This window comes from Canis lupus, chromosome 23 (genome assembly GCF_011100685.1).
Source record: "Canis lupus familiaris isolate Mischka breed German Shepherd chromosome 23, alternate assembly UU_Cfam_GSD_1.0, whole genome shotgun sequence".
Taxonomy (NCBI): domain Eukaryota; kingdom Metazoa; phylum Chordata; class Mammalia; order Carnivora; family Canidae; genus Canis; species Canis lupus.
Window position 1 is genome coordinate 15,937,658 of NC_049244.1, and position 22,489 is coordinate 15,960,146.

At 40.0% G+C, this 22,489-nt stretch overlaps 1 protein-coding gene and 2 long non-coding RNA genes across 12 annotated transcripts in view; all 3 read right to left on the reverse strand.

Annotated features, from left to right (window-relative positions):
- Positions 1–22,489, reverse strand: part of RBMS3 (RNA binding motif single stranded interacting protein 3) — a 1,328,331-nt gene that overhangs the window by 1,231,876 nt on the left and 73,966 nt on the right. The gene's annotated exons all lie outside the window — the stretch shown is intronic.
- The window catches only part of LOC119865360, a 157,424-nt gene that overhangs the window by 64,885 nt on the left and 70,050 nt on the right, over positions 1–22,489 (reverse strand). The window lies entirely within an intron of this gene.
- LOC119865363 lies at positions 1,585–7,070 on the reverse strand. Its single transcript, XR_005376929.1, has 3 exons — positions 6,979–7,070; positions 5,833–5,906; positions 1,585–1,713 (listed from the first exon to the last, which is right to left on the reverse strand). It is a non-coding gene; the product is annotated as an uncharacterized LOC119865363 (long non-coding RNA).

The following is a 22,489-nucleotide window of genomic DNA, read 5'->3' on the forward strand; positions in this document are numbered from 1 at the left end:
AAATAAGCCCGCAGATGTTGCAACACAAAAGACAAGTGCTCTCCTCTAGGCACTCCATTTGCTTACATGAGGCATTCTTACCACTGAGGATGTTGATACCTGGAATTTATTAAAGAGTTGCTGCATTTAAGAGCTAATATTTGAAACATAGTCAATGCCATTCAACAAGGCCTTACTGAGGATCTGCTAAGTACAGAGTGAGGCTATGAGCAACAGAGGCCTATGAGAGATTTTATTTTATTTTTTAAGATTTTATCTATTTATTTGAGAGAGAGAGAGAGAGAGAGAACGCACACAAGCAGGGGAGAGGGAGAAACAGGCTCTCCATTGAGCAAGGGGCCCAAGTGCAGCTCTATCCCAGGACCCTGGGATCATTACCTGAGCTCAAGACAGCCACGTAACCAATTGAGCCACCTGAGTGCCCCTTAAGAGAGATTTTAAGATGTCTTGATAAGTAACTCCCACCTGTCAGGTCTAGAAAATAATAATGGGACAAAGGAAGAATTCTAGAAAGTAGCAGTTGTTGCATCAAAGTCGATGTAAACAGCGGGCAAAGGGAGGGGCAAATTGCCACTTGGTCCCTAACTTGACCACCACATTCTGCAGGTACAACTGTTCTTTCTCAGCGCCTTCCAACCCATCCTTCCCTCAACACACACTCACACCGACATACACAGGCATCTCTTTATCCATTTGCTGGATGATAAGAAAAGGGATAACATGTTGAATAGCACACCTCTGCAGCTGGAATGCAAAACACATCAATTAACCCCTAGTAGAAGAAAGAGAATCACCAAATCCATGGACATGTTTGTTTGTTTGTTTGTTTGTTTCCCCATCATCTCTAGTTTTAGGAGAACTGAACTGCTTAAGAAAAAGAACAACTTTCTCAGATTATGTTTCAGATGCATCCATTCAAAATATTAGATTTGTGGAGAGGACATTAGTGACCTCCTTTGGCAGAGGATGCCCAGGGAGGTCAGGGACTTGCCTAAGGTCACACCAGTTAACACACCTGCTCCTAGAGCCTGCCACCTCACCAACTCCTCTGGTCTCTCCTACACCCCTTCCAATGCCTCATTACACTGGGAAAGTGTTCATTTATATAAAAACTGTTTAAGTAAACTTCATATAATGACTATGAGATAGCATACTGCTGAGGATTCCAGCTTAATCAAGAAGCAGCCTGTTCAAGGAACTCCAGGCCCTGCACATTCCAGCTAAGATTTCACTCTGTGTCCTTAGCTACTATTCGACTCTCAGCATCAGACGTGCTTGCATGCCGTGAAGATAATCATTAAAGGGATTAGAGACACTTCCAAATGCAGAAGAGTGACAGAGTAACCAAGAGAGGCCTCCTCCTTGGCAACATCAATTAGGCAATCCAAATTGCCAGAGTGAAGCAACATCTTACTTCAAATAGAATGGAAGTTGGGGGAAAAATACATGACAAACATCAAGAGAGAAGCAGTAGCTCCAATAATATCTTCACACAAAAACAAACCCCAAACATTAACAAGTATATCACTCAATATCCTTTATTATTATTATTATTTTCTCTAAATAAAGAACAGTTGAATGATGTGAGCATTTTGATGGGGACAAATTTCTATGAGTTGGTTCCCCAATAGTTTATTTGTTCTGGTCATTTTCTCTCATTTGTTCTTAACAAATCAATATCTGCCTTCAGTTACTCCCCGACAATCCAGCAATCTGAAAGAGAATGAGTTTGTGCAGAAAAATTAGGACTCATTGCAGGGTTTGAGTTGGGGCATCCACAGCAGATTTGAGTTTGGGGAAACCTTCCTGTTGAGTATTGATGTCAACACATCAGCTGAATTTAGATCAAATATTTACTCAGGGGGAAATATAATTACTTTTTAATTAAGGAAGCTTAGACCTAAATAAAATAGCAGAAAGAAAAACATTTATGCTTGCTGTTCAGCCTTAAAACAATCTCCAACAGAAAAGTCCTTTCCTGTGAAGTCTGGGAGCTCACAAGCACTCAACTATGTCGTTCCAGGCATTTTTGGTAACTCAGATGGAATATGCTATTGGATAAGAGGGGGTTTTGGGAACTTGCCTGCAGGGGAATCTCTTTAATAGACATGCTTTCGGTGCCTACCTTGCCCAGAGAGTCAGAGAGAAACCCAGTGAAAGAAAAAATTAGAGAAACAAAGACACAGAGTTAGAAAAAGAGAGAGAGAGAGAGAGAGAGAGAGAGAGAGAGAGAGATACACTGAAAAAGAAAAGATGTCCAGAGAGAGCAGAAAACACACACAAATGCACACATGCACGTGCGCGCACACACAGAGCAACACCTGCTTTAGTGCCCATGGCTTACATTGCTCTCTCTACCTTCAGCTGCCACATTCTCTGTTCCCTGTCCTTGGAATTCCTGAAATCTACTCAAATCCTTAAAGCCAGGCCTCTCACAACCAATACACAATGAGGAGAGTAATCCCTCATTCTGATTACTTTGGGGGCACTGGTTTCAATTTTTTTCAGTCAACATGACTATACTAATCTATATTATAAATGATCATAATTCAGCACAAATATTAAACTCATGAAGTAAAGCAAATATGGTCAGATGACTCCACTCCTAAAATCCACTAATGCTTTCCATTGCCTTGAGGATCCGGGTCAGTTTCTCCAACCTGTTTTCCTAAATCCTGCAGGCTCTGGCCTCTGCTGACCTTCCCACTCTTGCCCTCACTGGAACGCCACCCCTACTCCGCCCATGGACATCTCCCAATTACTCACACCACCAGGGGACCATCTCTTCCCAAAGCTCTCCATAAAACCTCTGCCACCTCCATAAGATCCCAAACTACTTTTCCCAACCCATTTCCCATTCTCAGCATATACAGAATGCTCAGAAACGCTCCTCAACTCTGGATTAGCTGCCTTTCATCTTTCATCTGCATCCCACAGGACAGTACAGCTGTCCCTGTCACAGCACACATGGCCATAGTGTAATCCCTACCTAACTAGCCTCTCCCCTGGGCCCCACGCCATAAGGACCGGGCTGTATCTTTTCTCTTCACTGCTGTATGCCCAACCTTAGCACTGAGGACAGTGTTTAAAGAGTACAAGTGTAGGTCTCTGTAGGCTATGCCATTCTTCGTTTTCTTTGAGCATAACAAGAAGAAATTTTCACTAAGAGATATCAAAGAATTGCATATTGCCAGTATCCCTTAAGAAGTCCCACACCAAGCAATGTCCAGATGTCATGAGCACTGCTTCAGCTCACTGACAAGTACAGATTTTAAGAGTCAGAACAGCTCTGAGCCAATGTGGTTTGCTCCGCAATAGCAATGGACGCTGAGGGACACTGCCCTCAATTTTCCACCAACCCACTGCACAGATAAGCGGACTATTTGTCTGAGGCTAAGTTCCCTGGGAAACCAACTCTGAGACTCCAAGATCTGTGTGCAAGAGGTTTATCGGACATCCCCTGGGATCAGCTTGGAAGGGAAGGAAGGAAGCTGGACCAGGCAGAGGGAGGAGCTGACCTGAGACACACTGTCTCAGCAGGTCTCCTGGCCCCACAGGGGGCCTGGAAAGCCTGGCGGGTCCTTATAGTTCATCCTGCACTGAGGCAGGATCATTGCGGGGAGTGATCATGGCCTTGAGCAAAACCACTCTTAGCAGCCAGTAGCTGGGGAAAGACGAGGAGAACCTTCAGGGGCCCATACAGGCTGCCCCCTGAAAAACAGGGCCTGAAAGGGACATGTGGGAGGTATACACCATCACATCCAGCACTCTATTTCAGAGGGGAGGGGAGGGATGCAGATTCTTTCATCACTCTCCTTCCTCAGAACTCCTGGGCTCAGGGGAACATATCAGTGACCACTTTGCTTCAAGCACTTAGCAATACAATGGGAAAGACTTCTCCCCAGCATTCTTACATTCTTAGATATCTAAGAGCTAGCAAGCAGTTTTCAAACACAAACACAGCTGAATTTTTTTTCAAGATTTTATCTATTTATTCATGAGAGATAGAGAGAAAGAATGGGGCGGGGGGGGGGGGGGGGGGGGCGCAGAGACACAGGCAGAGGGAGAAGCAGGCTCCATGCAGGGAACCCAACACAGGATTCGATCCCGGGTCTCCAGGATCACGCCCTGGGCTGAAGGCGGCGCCAAACCACTGAGCCACCCGGGCTGCCCAAACACAGCTGAATTAAGAGACTTTTAGCAGTACAGTTGTGCAGTTCTGGGTAGGGAGGGGTTGTGAAAACAGAAAACTATAGGGGTCCTTAATTAAGACTGATAAACAACAGTGGTACTTCATTCATTCCACAGGCTTCTCATGAGAAGGGAACTGAATCAGAATGAATCATGACGAATTAAGAAGTTCTACGCCTTCAATGGAAGTTTTTCTAAGGACCTATGACAGCATATATAGAAACTGGATGCATATTTGTTCCACTGATTTGAGGGAAATCTTAGGCAAAGTTATGGCTGTGATCATACTTTTATTCTGAAACAGTGGAGGTTTTAGTTCTAAAAGTTAAATCAGCCTTTATAGGTAAATTGATAAAGATATACTAGTTTGGGGGACATAAATAAGAGGTGAAGGAAACAGAAAAAGAAAAGCAGTCTTATCAGAAGCCTTGGGTGAGAGAAAGGAGGGGAGGGAAATGGAGCCTTCTACTGCCTTTGGTCCATGTCTGAGCCAAGGAGAAAAGCTCAGAGGCATGTACAAGGGGCTGACAGATATGGGTCCCAAGAAAGCAGAAATCAATAATTCTGAGTCATAAAACCAGAAAGGCATTCAACATTTGGTTGGTGAAGCAAACCCAGGGAGGGAAAAAGAACCCTTGTGGTATGCATTATATCTGCCAAAAAATAAACAAATAAACAAAAAGCCATACAAACTACTGCTACAACTACTGGGAAGCGAGATCCTGGAATTACCTTTCTACCCACTAAAAATGGGTACTCTCTCACCAATATGGTTCTTATTCATGGTGCTGTCTGAAGTTATTTTAGCGAACATAAAATTTTAAAAGCTTTCATAGACTCATTTGGGACTTCTATTGCCACCCCTTATTTCAAATTCAGTGTCCTGGAATATGAATTTTCCTATTACGAGCAGTCTTAATACCTAATTTCTGGGTAGAAGCTATCGTATGTACACACATTTTTGTAATGGGCACCTAGCTATTTGATTATAGCTTCCCACTTATCCACAAACTCCCCAAATCTCACAATGAGTGGGAAATACCAGAACAAGGATGGCAGGCCCAGTCCCATTGTTCACCAGCCTTGAGATTTCACAAAATCCCCTTAATCACAGCTAGACATAGCTTTCTCATCTCTTAAATAACAGAGGAATGAATATAAAACAGGCCCTGTCCATCTTGCAAGGATTTCTGATTCAGATGAGATTTTGTGAGAGTAGCTTGTAAACTTTAAGATGCCATGCAAACATACGGAATTATTATGACATGTGTAGAGAGTATAGGAGTCTATTATAGAAAAGAGCAGATAAAGTACTCACTACAATTGGTGAGAAAAATATTGCAGATGCAAGTTCATTTATATTTAGCCATTTGCACCCCAGTAATAAAGGCTATGACAATATGAAACATAATAATAAATGAAATGCTTTCTGTGCTCTAGATGGCATCACAAAATAGCTGTCTCTGGTTTGATTTTTTAAAAAGTCAATATTTACCAACCTCACTTAATGTGAGCTAGCAGTATTCAAGGGCTTTTCACATAGTAAATCATTTCATCCATCACAACCATCAGAGGCAAGCACTATTATTAAACCCACTCTACAAATGAGAAACTAAGGCTCAGAGAGGTTACATAACTTACCCATGGTCACAGACATCGGAAATGGCAGATCCAAGACTTGTACCCAAGCAGTCTGGCTCTGACCCCAACATACACTGGAATGGCAGAGAATATCAACACTAACCTTGAAAAGTTATAACTGTGGGGAGAGGATGGAAGAGAAGGTCTGGGATGGAAAATATTTTTTAAATGTTACTCTGCTTAATGTTTTTATCTACCCTCTTCCAAGTCTGTAAAATGATGTTATTAAAGTGAAAGTCCTAGGGGCACCTGGGTGGCTCAGTTGGTTTAGTGTCTGCCTTTAGATCAGGTCACGACCCCAGAGTCACAGGATTGAGCCCCATGTCTGGCTCCCTGCTCAGTAGGAAGTCTGCTTCTCCCTCTCCTTCTGTCTACCCCCCTGCTCATGCTCTTTCTCTCTCTCTCTCAAATAAATAAATAAAATATTTTTTTTTAAGTGAAAGCCCTAACCCACAAACAAATGGTCCAGTAACCAGGAATCTTTCTCACAAAGGGATAGATTTGTGCTTGGTGGTTTTGTTGCCTGATCTCAAACTGACCTACTCCATTCCCAGTCCTTAACTACCAACAATTCAATTTGAACCAGGGTAAGTGGATAATTTGGTCATACCTACAGTCTGCCACCAGAAGTTCTCTGGCAACCACCCTATAAAAAAGAAATGACTCTGTACTGTGGCTTAGCTCCAGTCTTTCAGAAGAGAGATGGAATGCACAAATGAGCCACACTGTTGGACCAGGGATCTGTTTATTAATGAGCTCTGTTCTCCCAGAGGTCAGAGCATGATACCAGGCCATTCAGGGCAGAGAGGGCAAGTTAAATGTTTTTTCAGCTTATGTGACCACAGGGAAAAAATGATCATTTTGGTCTTTGTGGTGTTTGTCAAGAGAACTTGATTTGTTCTTCAAACATGAGTACCTTCTCTGTGCCAGGCATTATGCTAGACCCCAGGACACTTAATAAATATAACTCAGTCTCTACCATGAGGAATCAAAACATAGCAGGGCATGGCAGGTACATAAATTGCTACCTGTGATAAGTGCTCTTTCTTTAGGAGTACAAGAATCATATTTAAGAGATAAGAAGAAAGGGTAATGGGAACACAGAGGAAGGACAGAATGGATGGGGAATGCATATTCAGGAATTACTTCTGAGTCAGATGGATGGGATTTATGGTCCAACTAGGTGAGGCAGGAGAGAAAGAGTAATGACCCCAAGATTTCTAGCTTTTAGATCAGCTCAGACCAACATAAAGACTAGTTCTAAGAATCTGAGTTCATTTGTTCAAAGCTCAGTGACGTTTTAAACTACTATTAGCGCCATCTGTTGGCCATAGTAGAAATTGACATACATTGTGCCGGTATTTATCTAAATGAACTCTGGAAGTTTCAAAGACCTTCCATATATAATAGCATTTTTAACCTAGGAGAGAAGGAAGGAAAGGAGATTCTTTGTTAAAAGTATATGTGGTCTGAGTTCAGATTGCCTTGAAGAGAAATCAATAGTACATGACCTTGGCCAAGTCATTTACCATGTCTAGGACTCAGATTTAGTCAAATGCAAAATGAGAACAAAATATTGTCAGATAATGACACAGAGATGTTTTGAGGACAGAGATGTTTTGAGGACTAGAATATATATGTCGCATGAACAAGAACTCTCACACATTGGTAGTGGGAATATAAATTGAGCATTTGGAAGACTGAGTGTCAATATCTATCAATGTTGAACATATATATACCTATGATTTGGAGTTTCACTCTTAGGGATATACCTAACAGAAATGTGCATATAAACTCTGAATGATACATATGAGAATTTTATACTGTTCCTATGTGTAATAATAAAAGCTGAAGGTAATACAAATTTCCAATCATAGAAAAATGGATACATAAATTGTGGTATGTTCATACAATGGAAAATTATACAGTAATAAGCAGGAGCAGTCAACAACTATACACACATCTGTATAGTTGAGAGCTGGACACATCTCACAAACATAATATTGAGGAAAGAAGTTAGACACCAAATAGTACATATTGTATGACCCCATTTAAATAACCTACAAAAACAGGCCAAACTAATAAATATTGTTAAAAGTAAAAATAAAGATTATCACTGGCTGGAGGGTTAGTAACTGGAAGAAGAATTATGGAATTTCTGAAAATTCTAATGTTCTTTCTTGATTTGGATACCACTCACTTGAATGTATTTAATTTTACAAGAATTTATAAGGCCATATGTTATCACTTGACCACTTCTCTCCATTATGTGTCACTGAAATTTAGTGAAAATATATTTTTGAGTGATATATGCTGCCTATAATACTCATACTACCCAATTTCAAGGCTTACTATAAAGCTACAGCCATCAAGATAATGTGGTATTAGCAAAAGTATAGACATATAGATCAATGGACCAGAAGAGAGTGCCCAGAAATAGACCTACACAAATATGGTCAACTGATATTTGACAAAGGAGCAAAGGCAATTCCATGGAGAAAGGACAGTCTTTTCAACAAATGGTGCTGATACAATTAGATGTTCATATGAAAAACAAAAAGCCTATATTTTTCAGAAAATTAAGTCAAAATGGATCATAGACCTCAATGTAAAATGCAAAATATAAAAATTCTAGAATAAAACACAAAAGCATGATACATGAATGAAAAATACTAGTAAGTTGGACTTGCTTAAAATTACAATTTTCTCTGTAAAAGACACTAAGAAAATGAAAAGACAAGCCAGAGTGAGAGATTCTATTTGTAAAACACTCATCAGATAAAAGTCTTGTATTCAAAACACAGAAATCTCTCTTTATCCATGATTTTACTTTCTGCATGGTCCTGTGGTCAACCACAATCCAGAAGTAGATGATCTTCCTTGTGACATAGAGTCAGAAAGTCAATAGTAGCTTAACACACATAATGCCTGCATCATGCATCTCACTTCATCTCATCACGTAAGCATTTTATCATCTCATATCATCACAAAAAGTGTGAATACAGTACAAGAAGATATTTTAAGATGAAGAAAAAGACTACGTTCACATAATTTTTAGTAATTTATATTAATATAGTTGTTCTGTTTTATTATTAGATATTGTTGCTAATCTCTTATTGTGCCTAATTTACAAACTGAACTTTTATCATAGGTATGTATGTATGTATAGGAAAATACATAGTAATATAAGACTTAGTACTATCCTCAGTTTCAGGCATTCACTGGGGGTCTTGGAACGTATCTCCTGCTACTTATGGTGGACTGCTGTATACAAAGAACTCTTAAAATTAACAATTAAAAAAACCCAATTTAAAAAGTAAACAAAATACATGAGCAGACACCTCACAAAAGAAGATATACAGATGGCAAGTGAGCAAATGAGAAGATGCTCCACATCATCTGTCATTAGGGAACTGCAAATTAAAACAAGATACAACTGTATTCGTATTACAGTAAAACCGAGAACACGAGCAACACCAATAGGTGGTAAGGATTCAGAGTGATAGGAACTCTCATTTACTGATGGTGGGAATGAAAAATTAGTACAGCTACTGTGGAGGACCATTTACCAGTCTCTTAGAAAAGAAAACATAGGGACGCCTGGGTGGCTCAGTGGTTGAGCATCCATCTTCGGCTCAGGGTGTGATCCCACAGTCCTGGGATCGAGTCCCACATCGGGGATCCTTGCATGGAGCCTGCTTCTCCCTCTGCCTATGTCTCTGCCTCTCTCTGTGTGTCTCTCACGAATAAATAAATAAAATCTTTAAAAACAGATAAAAGAAAGGTAAACATAGCCTTACCATATGATTCACCAACGGTGCTCCTAGGGATTCACCTAATGTGTTTGAAAGATTATGTCCATACAAAAACCTGCACATAAATGTTTATAACAGTTTTATTCAGAATTGGTAAAAACTAAAAGCTACCAAGATGTCCTTCAAGGGGTAAATGAATAAAGAAACTGTGGCATCTCCATACAATGGCATATTATTCAGCAATAAAAAGAAATAAGATAACAAGACACGAAAAGATATAGACGAATCTTAAAGACATACTGCTAACTAGGAAATAAGCCAACCTGAAAAAACTATATACAGCATGGTTCAAATTATATGACGTTCTTGAAAAGTCAAAAAGTATAGCAACAGTAAAATGATCAATGGTTGCCAGGGGGCTGGTAAGGGAGTACTGAATAGATAAGGCACAGAGGAAATTTTATGGTGCAAGGCTATTCTGTACAAAAAGGTAGTAGTGGATACATGTCACCATGCATTTGTAAAAAAAAAAAAAAAAAAAAAAACATACATTTTTACAGCACAAAATGTAACCTTGACATATAGATATTTTTTTTTGACAAATCATTTAGGGATTGTTAGATCCCAAGATGGTATGCTGCGAGTATCAAAACAATCTAACCATATTATAAATGTATGGAACATTCCTCATGCAGATAGGGAAAAATAGTGCTAGCCTAAGTAACTTTTGGAATAAGTCATCTATAAGCCTAAAAGGCAGTAAAAACTGTATAAATACTATCCTCTAGTTTAAAAATATTTTTCCCACAGGGGTATGGATTAACAATTTTGATAATACAACGAATGTATTAAACAATGAAAAACTAAAGGGCAGATGGGGAAGCCAGCTTTATCACTACTGGAGTGGGAGGTTATCAACAAGCAAAGGGAGAAGGCAAAAATGATCCATGAGGTAATGGATTAGAGCTGGTGACATCAACGTAAAACTCACATTTAGCTTAAAACACACACAGATGGTCACACATAGAAACAGTTACAGGCATTTGTATATACACAGGTTACTATACATACATATATGTCCCTGCTCTGTCTGTTCAGCAGGCCTAAAAGAAATAATACTACAGTAAAAGGGGCATACCCAGAACACAGATCTTGGTTTCTAATATCATTCTCCAATAAATAAAAGGAGCCAGAGTTCCTTGGAGAAATGGCTGATTCTAGAACCAGGATAGAAAATATATAGGATGAGCCTGGAGCATTTTGTGGTGCTAAAAGGTAAGAAGGTGCTCCAAAAAAGAATCTCTCTCTCTCTCTATCTCTATCTCTATCTCTCCTATCTCTCTTCTCTCTCTCTCTCTCTCTCTCACACACACACACACACACAGAGTGTGTGAAAAGGAAACAAAGCCAACTGAAAGAGCTCCCAAAGGCCAAAACTAGAACAAGTGGAACAAAATAAAGTAGAATTAGATTCTAACCAAAGTATAAAATACATATCCCTGAGTCTATACTGACATAACTTGATATAGCTAAGTGACTGAATAATAACTAAATGGGGGATAAAAGATAAATATCTTATGTAAAAGAATTCCAAATAATTGATGTAGATACTCCATCTTCAAGGAGGTTGAACTTAACCCCTCATGCATTAAGTGTGAGCTGCAGGTAGTGACTTCCTTCCAAAGAGTACAGTATGGAAAAGGGGAAGAAAGTAACTACAGTGGAGAAATCTGACCAACACCACCTCATTTAAGTGATCAAAATTAACTATCAGCAATGGTAAGTCTTGCTACTAACATGTACTCTTGATATGATGTGATGAAAATGATCTTCATCCCCAAAACCAATAATCACAGTCTAATCATGAGAAAAACATACAAATCCCAACCGAGGGACACTCTACCAAATATTTGACCAGTACACCTCAAAGCTATCAAGATTCTTTTTAAGATTTTTTATGTATTTATTCATGAGAGACACACAGAGAGAGAGAGAGAGAGACAGGCAGAGACATAGGCAGAGGGAGAAGCAGGCTCCATGCAGAGAGCCCCATATGGGACTCTGTCCCTGGTCTCCAGGATCACACCCTGTGCTGAAGGTGGCGCTAAACCGCTGAGCCACCTGGGCTGGCCTCAAAGCTATCAAGATTATCAAAAGCTAGGAAAGTCTGAGAAGCTGTCACAGTTAAGGGGAGCGCCTAAGCAAACATGACTAATAAACAAAATGTGAGAGATGCCCAAGTGGATCAGTGATTGAGCGTCTGGCCTTCGGCTCAGGTTGTGATCCTGGGGTCCTGGGATTGAGTCCCGCATCAGGCTCCCCATAGGGAGCCTGCTTCTCCCTCTGCCTATGTCTCTGCCTCTTTCTCTGTGTCTCTCATGAATAAATATTTAAAATATTTTTTAAAAAATTTGGTGACCTGGATGGAGTCCTGGAACAGAAAAAGGTAAAAACTAAGGAAATATGAACGAAGTATGGACTTTGGCTATTTAATAATGATCTTAGTTTAAAGCTCTGAGCACAGAATGCGATTCACAATAAGTGCTTGATATATATTAGGAATTGGGGGCTCATGAGAGATGAAGGAGAAGAGGAAGAATTAAGTAGAGAAGTAGTTCAGAAGGAACATTTGGGAGGTAATAAATTCTACAGCTGCACTCAGATAGGGACATTTATCAGCTCCATAGACAGCCACTGAAGACATGGCAAACAAAGAATACAACTGCTGGGGAGAGCTTCAAAGTGCAGAACCTGGGAAACATTATACACAAGATGGAGAGGGATAATTTGGGAAAGAGATTTATTGGGAAACGGGAAGAGAAGCAAAATAAGATCATGATTTAAAAGCAAAGGAAAAAGACTCTCTCTTGAAGGAGGGTGTCAAGAGTTTTAATGCTACATGAGATTGGGACAGATGAGGACTATATATAGTCCTACAGATTTATCTGTGACCTCGGCTAGGACAGTTTTAGAAGAGTTGGATTTAGAACAGAACTCAAGGGAGTATAAAGAAAGTGAGACATGAACCACTAGAGCAGTGACGTGAAAGGGAGAAAAGCAACACTGTACTAAGATGAAATGAGTGATAGAAATGTTTTTACGACACTATTTAAGGCTTGAGTACTTTGTTAGTTACCTGAAGAAATGGTATAAGGAAAGCAAAAGAAGGTACAGAAAAATGGAATAACTGATATAATATGGTCTGTGATGGGACACAAGAGGAAATGATCCAGTCCCCAAGGAGGCATTTAAGCCTTAGAAAGGAGGGTGATCCCTCTTCCTCTAAAACAGGCAAGAAAGAAGCAGGGATGAGAACGATCATAGCCTGCTGATGATTTTGATGATAATGACAATGTTGATGCTGATGATGATACGAGCCTCAACTAACATTTATTGAGCTATTCCTATGTGCTTCATAGTGGATGTCTCACTCATAGCATAACCCCAGGGGACATGAACTGCTGTTACTTTCATTCTACAGAAGAAATTGGGTTCGGCTAGATTAAATAACTTGCCCAAACCAGTAAGTGGGAGAGCTTCATTACTCCTCTTGACACTCTCCTTAAATTATTTCAGACCTCTGGGCTCCTGGGTGGCTCAATGGTTGAACATCTACCTTTGGCTCAGATCATGATCCCAGGGTCCTGAGATCCAGTCCCACATTGGTCTCCCCACGGGGAGGCTGCGTCTCCCTCTGCCTATGTCTCTGCCTGTCTGTGTCTCTCATGAATAAATTTTTAAAAATCTTTAAAAAATATATTTCAGACCTCATCTCCTCCCTGATAGCAGGTACTCTTCTGGCACACAAACCCAGGTGTAGAAAATAGAGGGCACCCTCATCTCCTTCCAATATGCCTGGAGTCTTGCCTAAGTCACGCGTCATCCCTGAGTCTCAGTTTCTCGTCTGTAGAATGAAAGCCCAGGACTGGATGAATCATTTCAGACTTTTTCCACCTCCAACACTCTTTGATCACTTTTTAAAAACCAGAAAGGCTTGGGAAGAGTATACTCCTGAGCTGTGAAATCTTTCATAGTTTTTAAAGTGAAGAATGTGGCTCATTCAACCCAGGGGTCAATGAACTTTTTCTGTAAAGGGCCAGTTAATAAATATTTTAGGTGTTTCAGGCCAAATAGTGTCTGTCACAGTACTTGATCTGCAATCACAGTCGTGAAAGCAGCCTTAGACAATATATAATGAATGAATGTGGCTGTGTTCCAATGAGATTTTTTTTTTTTTTTTACAAAAACAGGCTGCATTGGATTTGGCCAACGAGCTACAACTTTGGAGCTGTGGCCTATTAATACATTTTTATCCTATAACTCAGAGTATAACCTTAGATAAGTCAGTTAAACTTGCTTCAAATCAGTAAGCTAGAGTCCACAAAAAACAAGGGCACTTACCTTACTATGACATCAGGAGGCAAAACTAATACAAGTGTTAATAAAACATGAAAACAGATATAAGGGTATCAGACATAATGGCTAGGCCAGCTGTCCTTTCTTTCCAGTATCTATTAAATAAGAAAAAAAAAGGGGGGGGGATCAAATTGCTCCAAGAGTTATTTGAGTTAAGAAAGAAAAAGCAAAGTGAATGCTTGACAATGAAATACCAAATTGCATTCTGGAGTGAAGTGGAGGATATCCGGACACCCTGGTGTCCTATGAAACTTACAAGGCTCTTAATCTCAGTGCTTTAGTGCCTTTCGACACTTGGGGGTTGTCTTCAAAGCATTCATTCAGCCCTTTCAGGCATTTCCCATTTACATTTGAGACTATGTGGTTCTGGGAATGCTGACTCCAGCCTTACTGCCAGGGACAGGTAAGTGTCCTGTGCTAAGCTAACCATGTAGACCAATCGGGATGAATCTCGGGCCTAAGAACAAAGAAACAAAGGCATATTCACCTTGTCTGGGAGGCCTTGTGTGGGTAAGAAGCCTCATATTGCTGCAGCTCTTTGCTACCATTAGGGAAGTCTGACTCTGAATGACACCAAAATGCCAGGGATGGCAGGCCAAGAGCATCACAAGCAGTAGAGTCAGAGTCCTAAGGACACCCTGGCCTTCTGGATCAAATATCACTCGAAACCTGTCCTACACTTTTGGCCTTTGAAAATTACATGACTGATAAATCCCCTTCATTGTCTAAGCAGGTTGAGGTTGTTTTCCTGTTACTTTTAAAACAGTACATCCTAACTCATATATATTCTCTCCTTGATTTGTATCTACAGCATGCCTTGAGCAAGGAGAGGAGATGAATGTTTAAAATGGTCTTAATACTAGTTCCAAAATATTTTCCCAAACTTTAAGTTGTTTTAAAAGCACCATAGCCATACAGTCAGTTACCTTCTCATCACTATGGCTCCAACTTGTCAGCAATTCATTTCTTCACAGTTTCTTAAAGCAAAACACAGACTATCTCCAAGTACCTGACTTTTTAATCTGATCAAATATAAATGATCAAATTCAAAGTCCTGTCTTCATGAGAGAAGTTCCTCTGGCATATTGGTTTTCTCTTCAGATTTCTAAACTCCCACCCCAAATGGCCTCTGACAGAAAAGCTACAGAAATGAAGCCAAGAACACACTATTTTCAGCCCACAGAGAATCCCATCTAAGGGCACCAGAAAAGAGATTAATTCCGGAATTATTTCTGACTTATTCAGGAATGAGGGGAAGGGGCTTGAAAATGCCAAGTTAGGTTTCATTTAGCCTTTCCATTCTATTTTTAGTTTCCTCCAGGAATTACAGTACCATAGGAAATCTTTGGTGTGCAGCATATTGGATACTTTACATGAACATAAAAACCGAGCAGGACAACCTATTGGCCGTCATAACATTTCTCTCTTGCTAGCCAGCAGCAACACAAAGATAATGTATTAACCAGCCTCCCCAATACATTCATCTTCTCAAGATATGCTGGATTCTTAGCCTGGAAAGATGCACGATGGTGAACATCCATCTTTTAAATGTCATTGAAACAAGGCTACTACTTCAAACACAAAGTCGTCTTTTTTTCTCTTCACTATTACTAAGTAAAACTTTTCCAAATGGCATGCCCTCCTGAAAACTCAAATATAGATAGAACAGGCCCACTACAAAAATATGCATTTCTCTACGTGCCCAGAATATAAAGGGAACCAAGTAGGCCAAATGGAAAGCAAACTGAAAAACCAATGAAAAGCAGGCACAGTGACCTCAGTGGTGGTGTATAGACCTTGCTTCTTATTTAAGTTATCTGTCTGTGAGCTTTCTTGGGGTTCTATGCCTATGAGAGAACAGAAAACACTGGAAGGGGAAGGCAAGCGGTCTCGAAGCTTGAAAAGGTACCTTGGGGACAATCCCTGTAGGCTACAGCTTCTGCTTCCACCTGTCCTGATCTATTCATCCCCCTCCCCACCTTACCAGCTCTTTCCTCATGACTCCCAACAGTAAGCTCACTACAAATGGCATTATCCTCTTGTACCCATGGGGGCTTGAAATGCCATTAGCCTTACTCTTGTATTGTTTTTTTCCTTCTTGTTGGGGACACAGGAGAGTAATGTTATATACTAAGAAAGCAAGGCCAAAGACCATGGTGCCCCCTTTCTTATAAGATATTTGCGTGCCTACTTTGAGAAAGAAGCAATAATATTTGCAGATACCCTTTGTATAGGATTCCTGCCTGCTTTATCTTTATTTCTTCATAAATAGATTTGAGAAGAACTCTCTCCTCCCTATCTCAGAGAAAATCATACAAGGACATCCTGGGTGGAAGTCACTTGGATTAGGTAGGGGTTAAAATTATACACCAAGAAAATTATAAAAGGTCCAGGCCACCCCTTTTCTTTCACTGAATAGACTGATCAACTGCCCAGAGCCCTGGCTGTGCAACTCCCTTTTGTCCTTTCCTTCCCCATGACTGAGGGGGCACATCAATTTCAGGTCTCCACACCCACAAAATTATTGAAAAGACCCACAATAAGGAAGAAAGCAGGAAGAATTTGGGGGATGACCGAAATATCTTGTGAGCATTATCCTTGACAGTGAATAAAGAACCATGTGGAACCCTTCACTATCCTGAAATTTCCATTCATCCTGGAATTAATAGAATTAAAGAAGGGTCTATTTCAGAAAGTGGAGGGACCCTAAAATTGGTTGTAACTCCTCATGCTAACACCTCTATAGTTAACCATGTCACTCCAGTCCTGCTGAAGACCATGCATTTTTCTAAGCTCTATACCAATCCAGACAGAGGACAAATTCTGTTCATCTAGCAAAATTTGTGTATGCCCTTTTTGGAAACTCATTGTAGGTCAAATTAACTATCAGTTGTAATCCTTTTCCATTACAGAAACAAAAAGAATATGCATTAAAACAACTTAAAGTTTCAAATCTCTTTGCAACCAACAATTGAAGAAAATAGGACTAATGACAATGTTAAACTCTACCAGCCTCACCTGGCAACCTGAAACATCAGCCCACCTTGAAACTCCACAAAAATTAATAGTCTAACCCAGTTAAGCACCTCCAATTGTGCCAATTGTGTTGGTGGTATTAGTGACATTTAAGACCAGAACCCCTTCTGTTGTGGCTGGATAGCTAATTTCCCAAGGCTCAACAAAGAATCATGGATGTCAAAACCATAAATTGTAGGTAGGGTGATTTGTAAGCAGAGTATGGAGCAGTGTCACACAGAATATTAAAAAAAGGATATGAATAGGATTATTTTGGGGGGTTCATCTGCTGGGTAGCAGAGAAAAGTAGAAGGGATTTTCCATTAATATGAAAATCACAGAAAGTAATGGAGAGAAAAATTCTAAATGGTGAATCACTTTTATCAACAATTTGTGACATTTTTAACACAGCTCCTTGCACAGTAAGATTTGGCCTAAACTTCAAATATTAAGGATGTGAGATGAGAAAAGAACAAGTCCTTCTGTATCCCTACCACTCACCCATTCCCCCCAAAATAGCCTTCTACCACCTTTGCTCAAAGAGCTGGTGATTAAGCATTTAATCGTCAAATCCAGTGACTTCTGTCCTTAATTTTTAGGCCTACAGTGATTTCACGCGCACGCACACACACACACACACACACACACACACACACTGAACTTGAAGAGATTTCTGACACATGCAGACATGAACCTATACAGTACTATATTCTATATTCATAATGCTTCAGTTCTTTTTTCTTTGGCCCTTGTTACCAGTGGGTACCCAGCTTTGCCCAACATTTTCCACATATTTTTCCATATAAATGTTCCATCTACATATCTGTCATTTTAAATAGCTTTCCATTCTTAAGGACACAAGAGACCAGACACACATATTTGCATACATAATATATCCCTTCCTCTCTTTAGAAGGAATGAAGCAACTTCAAATAGAAACTTGAAAAGAATGGGAAAGGATGAGTCCTTTTCCTGTCTGCATCTCTTTATTAAACCCCACAAATAAGCCAAGTTTCAAGGTTGGATTCTTTAATTATTCTCATGAAAGACACATAGTGCAAGTGTAGCCTTTTCTCTATGTTAGAATCTTCAATATTACTACCTGGGCCCCATAACTAGAGATCCTAATGTAATTGGTTGAGTGGAAAGAGTCTTAAATTCAAAGACAGATGGACCTGTGTCTGAGTCCCTTCTCTAACCCTATGAGTCATACAATCAAGTTATTTAAATTCTCTGCCTCAGTCTTTTCATCTGCACAGTGGGAGTGGTATTACTGACATGATTAGAGATAATATATGCAAAATTCCCAGCATACTCCCAGGCAAACAATATTCTTCCAAAAATGGCAGCTTATTATTAATTAAGGTTTCCTTATAACAAAACAGAAACCACAGTAAAAGAGAAAAGTTGTGCAGCTTTCAAGGATTCTAGCATGTTTTAAATGTCATGCTGTTTAGAAATGATGCCTATGAAAATATTGTGCAGTATGTGAAATACTTTTGTGACATCTTAAAGAGGTAACATATCTTAGTGCTAAGCAATGATGTATTCTGGCTCTTTCATTTTATCACACATTTCTTTTTATTAAATGTCTTTATCTAATTTAACATAAATATATTAGCTGGCTGGCTTACTATATGACCAATGTTTTTCAGCCACAACAGAGCATAACAGAAAGCTCTTTAATGTTTATTTAACAGTAGAGCATTACTTATGTGTAAATGAAGCCTGAAATTATTGGTCTGCAGTATAATGGTGGTGTTTCTTATTTTTATTTTTTTTAAGTTACATATGAAATTATGCTGTAACCAACTCTAAGTAGATATAAGCTGGACACATTACCGAGATGCTATTAAGTTGTCATGGTCTGATGGTCCTCAGTAGCATCTCATTTGTGTGGTGTCTTGCTACCTAATGCCACCAACGTAAAATGTGAAAACACATTGCAAAAATCAAATACAAACAGGAAGAAGTAAAACACATGGAAATGTGGGGAGAAACCTTTTCATTTCAGTACATTGACCTGAATTAGAAAAAAAGGGTTTTTCCCCCCTTTAATGCAATCCCACATTTTTATAAATACATTGTTCCACATCCCTCTAGTAGAATTCCAAAGAAAAAGATGCAAAAGGAGGTACACTGGATACACCATGGGTCTTGTCTTCTACAGGATGGCATATTCTTCCTTTACACAGAAAAAGTTCCAGCCCTGTTACTAAAAATGAAAGCAATGAATTCATGAGAATAGAAGGTCTTGCTGATACACGGAGTATGAGCACTCAGGCTCATGGGAAAGGAGCAGAGGAGAGAGAGCGCAATTATTTTCATTCTAGTCTTCATGTTCCAGATATTGGAAAGAATAAAAGAGGTATTGGAAAAAGTGCCCAGAGGCACCACCCCAAATGTTTTAAATTACTATTCGGAACATTCATTAACCATCAAAAATATGCTATGCTGAACACAGTCTTCGGTAGATATCAATCAAAAGCACATTTTCTCACAAATGAACGGGGGAAAAAGCCCCAACTCGGGCATCTTTGTTCCTCCTGATTCTTTTCTCTGGGAAAATATTGCTTTAAATTGCTGTTTGTTCTCATAATGGACTAGTGCCTTTGAGGTCTTTACTGCTTAAAGTGCTCTTAATGTACAGTCAATATACATGTAAAGTTTGCACTGATTATATGCAGCTCAAAGGATTTCAAAACATCTCCCTAGAAGCTTTTCCTTTTTCCTCAGAATTCCCATATGAGTTTCCCGGAGGCTGATTTTCAACAGAGCACAACAGAAATGGATTTCCCACAGAAGTGGGCTACATCAAAGGAGAGCTCACTAATGTGAGTGTGATCTCTCTGATTTCATCGAACCTCCACGACAAGAACAAAAACAAGCTATTCACAGACACTGGAAATGTTATGGCAGCATTAAGCACCATGCTGACCCTTCCCCTCCTCTGTTTCTGTGACGTTTCCTTGTAGCTTCCTTCCTTGCATTTTGCTGTGCTCACGTCAGAGGGCCTTGGCCTTATCACTCAAAACTTCTGCTAAATTCAGTGGGTTCATCTAGTGTGCACCTCTCTTGCCCCCTCCTCAACATTTGATAGGATTGACTTTTAAAAATGTCTTCACTCCACTTCCATTGTGCACATACTTCTCAGTCTCTGACCACAGGCAGCTGTGGACAGGGGACCTGCATCAGCCCAGCCCCATCATCCTGCACATGCATGCCCTCAGGGAGAGTGCACTCGTTCCCATGGCACTGATCACCATCTGTCTGCTGACAGTACACCACCAGCTTAAACCTTCTCAGTCTCAAATACCTAATGGGGGAAGGACTGCAACAGAAAATATATCTAACTCAACAGGGTACACAGCAGCAAGGGAACACTCCCTTGTACCTAAGTCTGGAAAGTGTATTCCTAAGGGACAGGGTATGGCCACAGAGATAAACCAACAAACAAAGAGATTAGTTTTTTAGTTTTCCTTCCCTAATCCTCCTACCTGAATGAATTCAACTTCAAGTTCTAGTTTGTATTCATATTGCTTATAGGTTTCCCATAATTTATACACACACACACACACCACGTTCACTCACGCATGCACACACCATCACTGCATTTTGTCTCATGGGTCATTTGGTCTCATGTATTGGAACATCAAGATATACTCAATCAGAGGCAGCTCCACTGACCCTAGTGGATGATCAGGCTTAAAAATAAGGTAATTAAAAGCTAAAGGGATGGGAAACTAATTTGGATTCCAGAAACAGGAGAAATCTGGAAACATTCCCACTCCTACAGCTTTCTAAACATTTGGTATTTTCAAAATAGCAGATATTATAAATCAAAGTCATGAACCCAAATACCTACAGAGGCCCATGAGCTAACTGATCAACCCAGAGCAGGGATTGTGGTGAGCTATAGCATATACACATCCTTTGCAGGGAGCTGCGACCTCTCAGTTTGGCACTGTGCCATGCTGAGACATCCTTCACTAACAAATGGTATCTGACTTGGCTTTTGTCCTATCGCAATATCCCCTGCATTTGCTACATAACAGATTTCCTATACGTTCACCTTTGATCTACTGTGTTATGGGATATTAGATCTGGGCAGGCCATGAATGAATTCTAATATTTTCTTCCTACAGCTTCCACATAGCCCACTTCTTCGCCTACTCCAGGTCTTTATTCAAATGTCCCTTTCCAGGTAACCCTTCCCTGATCTCACTGTTTAAAATCATTACCACCTTCCAGCAATCTACGTTCCCTGATTTACTTTTCTCCATAGCACTCACCATCTGACATGCTATAGTTTCTGTTTTTGTATTTGTCTGCCTCTCCTTTCTAGAATACAATCTTTCCAAGGGTAGAACTTTTGTTCATTTGTTTTACCACTCTATCTTCAGCACCTAGAATGGTACCTGGCCCATAGATGCTCAATAACTTTGTGTGTCAGATAAAAGAATTAATCTTTGGTGACTGAATGTCAAGAGTAACTGGATCTACTCGGGTCTTTCAGCTACTAATGGAACAGTGATAGAGCAAATGAAGCCAAAAGTACACAAAATTTTCTTAAAAGTGGAACCATCAGAGAAGCAATGAAAGCTCCCCATACACTACTCCTGATAACAGCACCATCTGCTCCTTAAGGGATGTGTGTTATTGTGACACAAATCAACAGAATAGAGAAGATGGGAGGGGCAATTCTGGGAATGGTTTCCTTCTTCAAGATGGACTTAAGACGCCACATTGCCTACTACCATGGGATGTATAGCAGTCAGCTTGAAGTCAAGTACCTAATGTTTAATGTTTTGCAAACCAGACTATTTTTTCTGGAGAAACCTTAGGGAGAACCCAGGGCATACAGTTGGGGATGCGGACAGAAATGATACTATGATACAGAGGAATGAGTATCAGAATGAAATAGAGGGTCTGGCTTCCAGGCTCAGCCAGGTTGTGGATCATGCTGCCTCATATGCTCTGTAAGGACATACTGTGATACATGTATTACTCACTCTATCTCTGAACTCATTTTATTTGATAACTTTTTAAGAATGCTTACCAGGCATGAAGCATTGTACCAGGTGCCATAGGGGAGAGAGCAGAGAATCAAGACCTTGCCCTCAAAAACTTAGTTACTGTGTGGCACACTGGGATTGCTGGCCTTGCATGAGCTTCTGAGTTTAATGTGGGTCAGGGGACCTATGGTGCAATCCTGGACAGGAGAACTGTGCCTTTGATATCTGCCTTCATTGGTCCCTTTTAAATCTTGATCTATAGCTGTATGTCACAGGAATGCTACAGAGAGTTATTTCATCATTATTTTGTTCTAAGAAAGTCATACACTAGAATCAGCTCAGGCCTTGCTGGCTTTTTTGTGACCCTACACTTTTTGAAAAATTAATACAATTATGCTGTTAAGCACTCCCAAATGTGCCCAAATCATTATATTCACTGTGCTCAGAGGCAGTTAG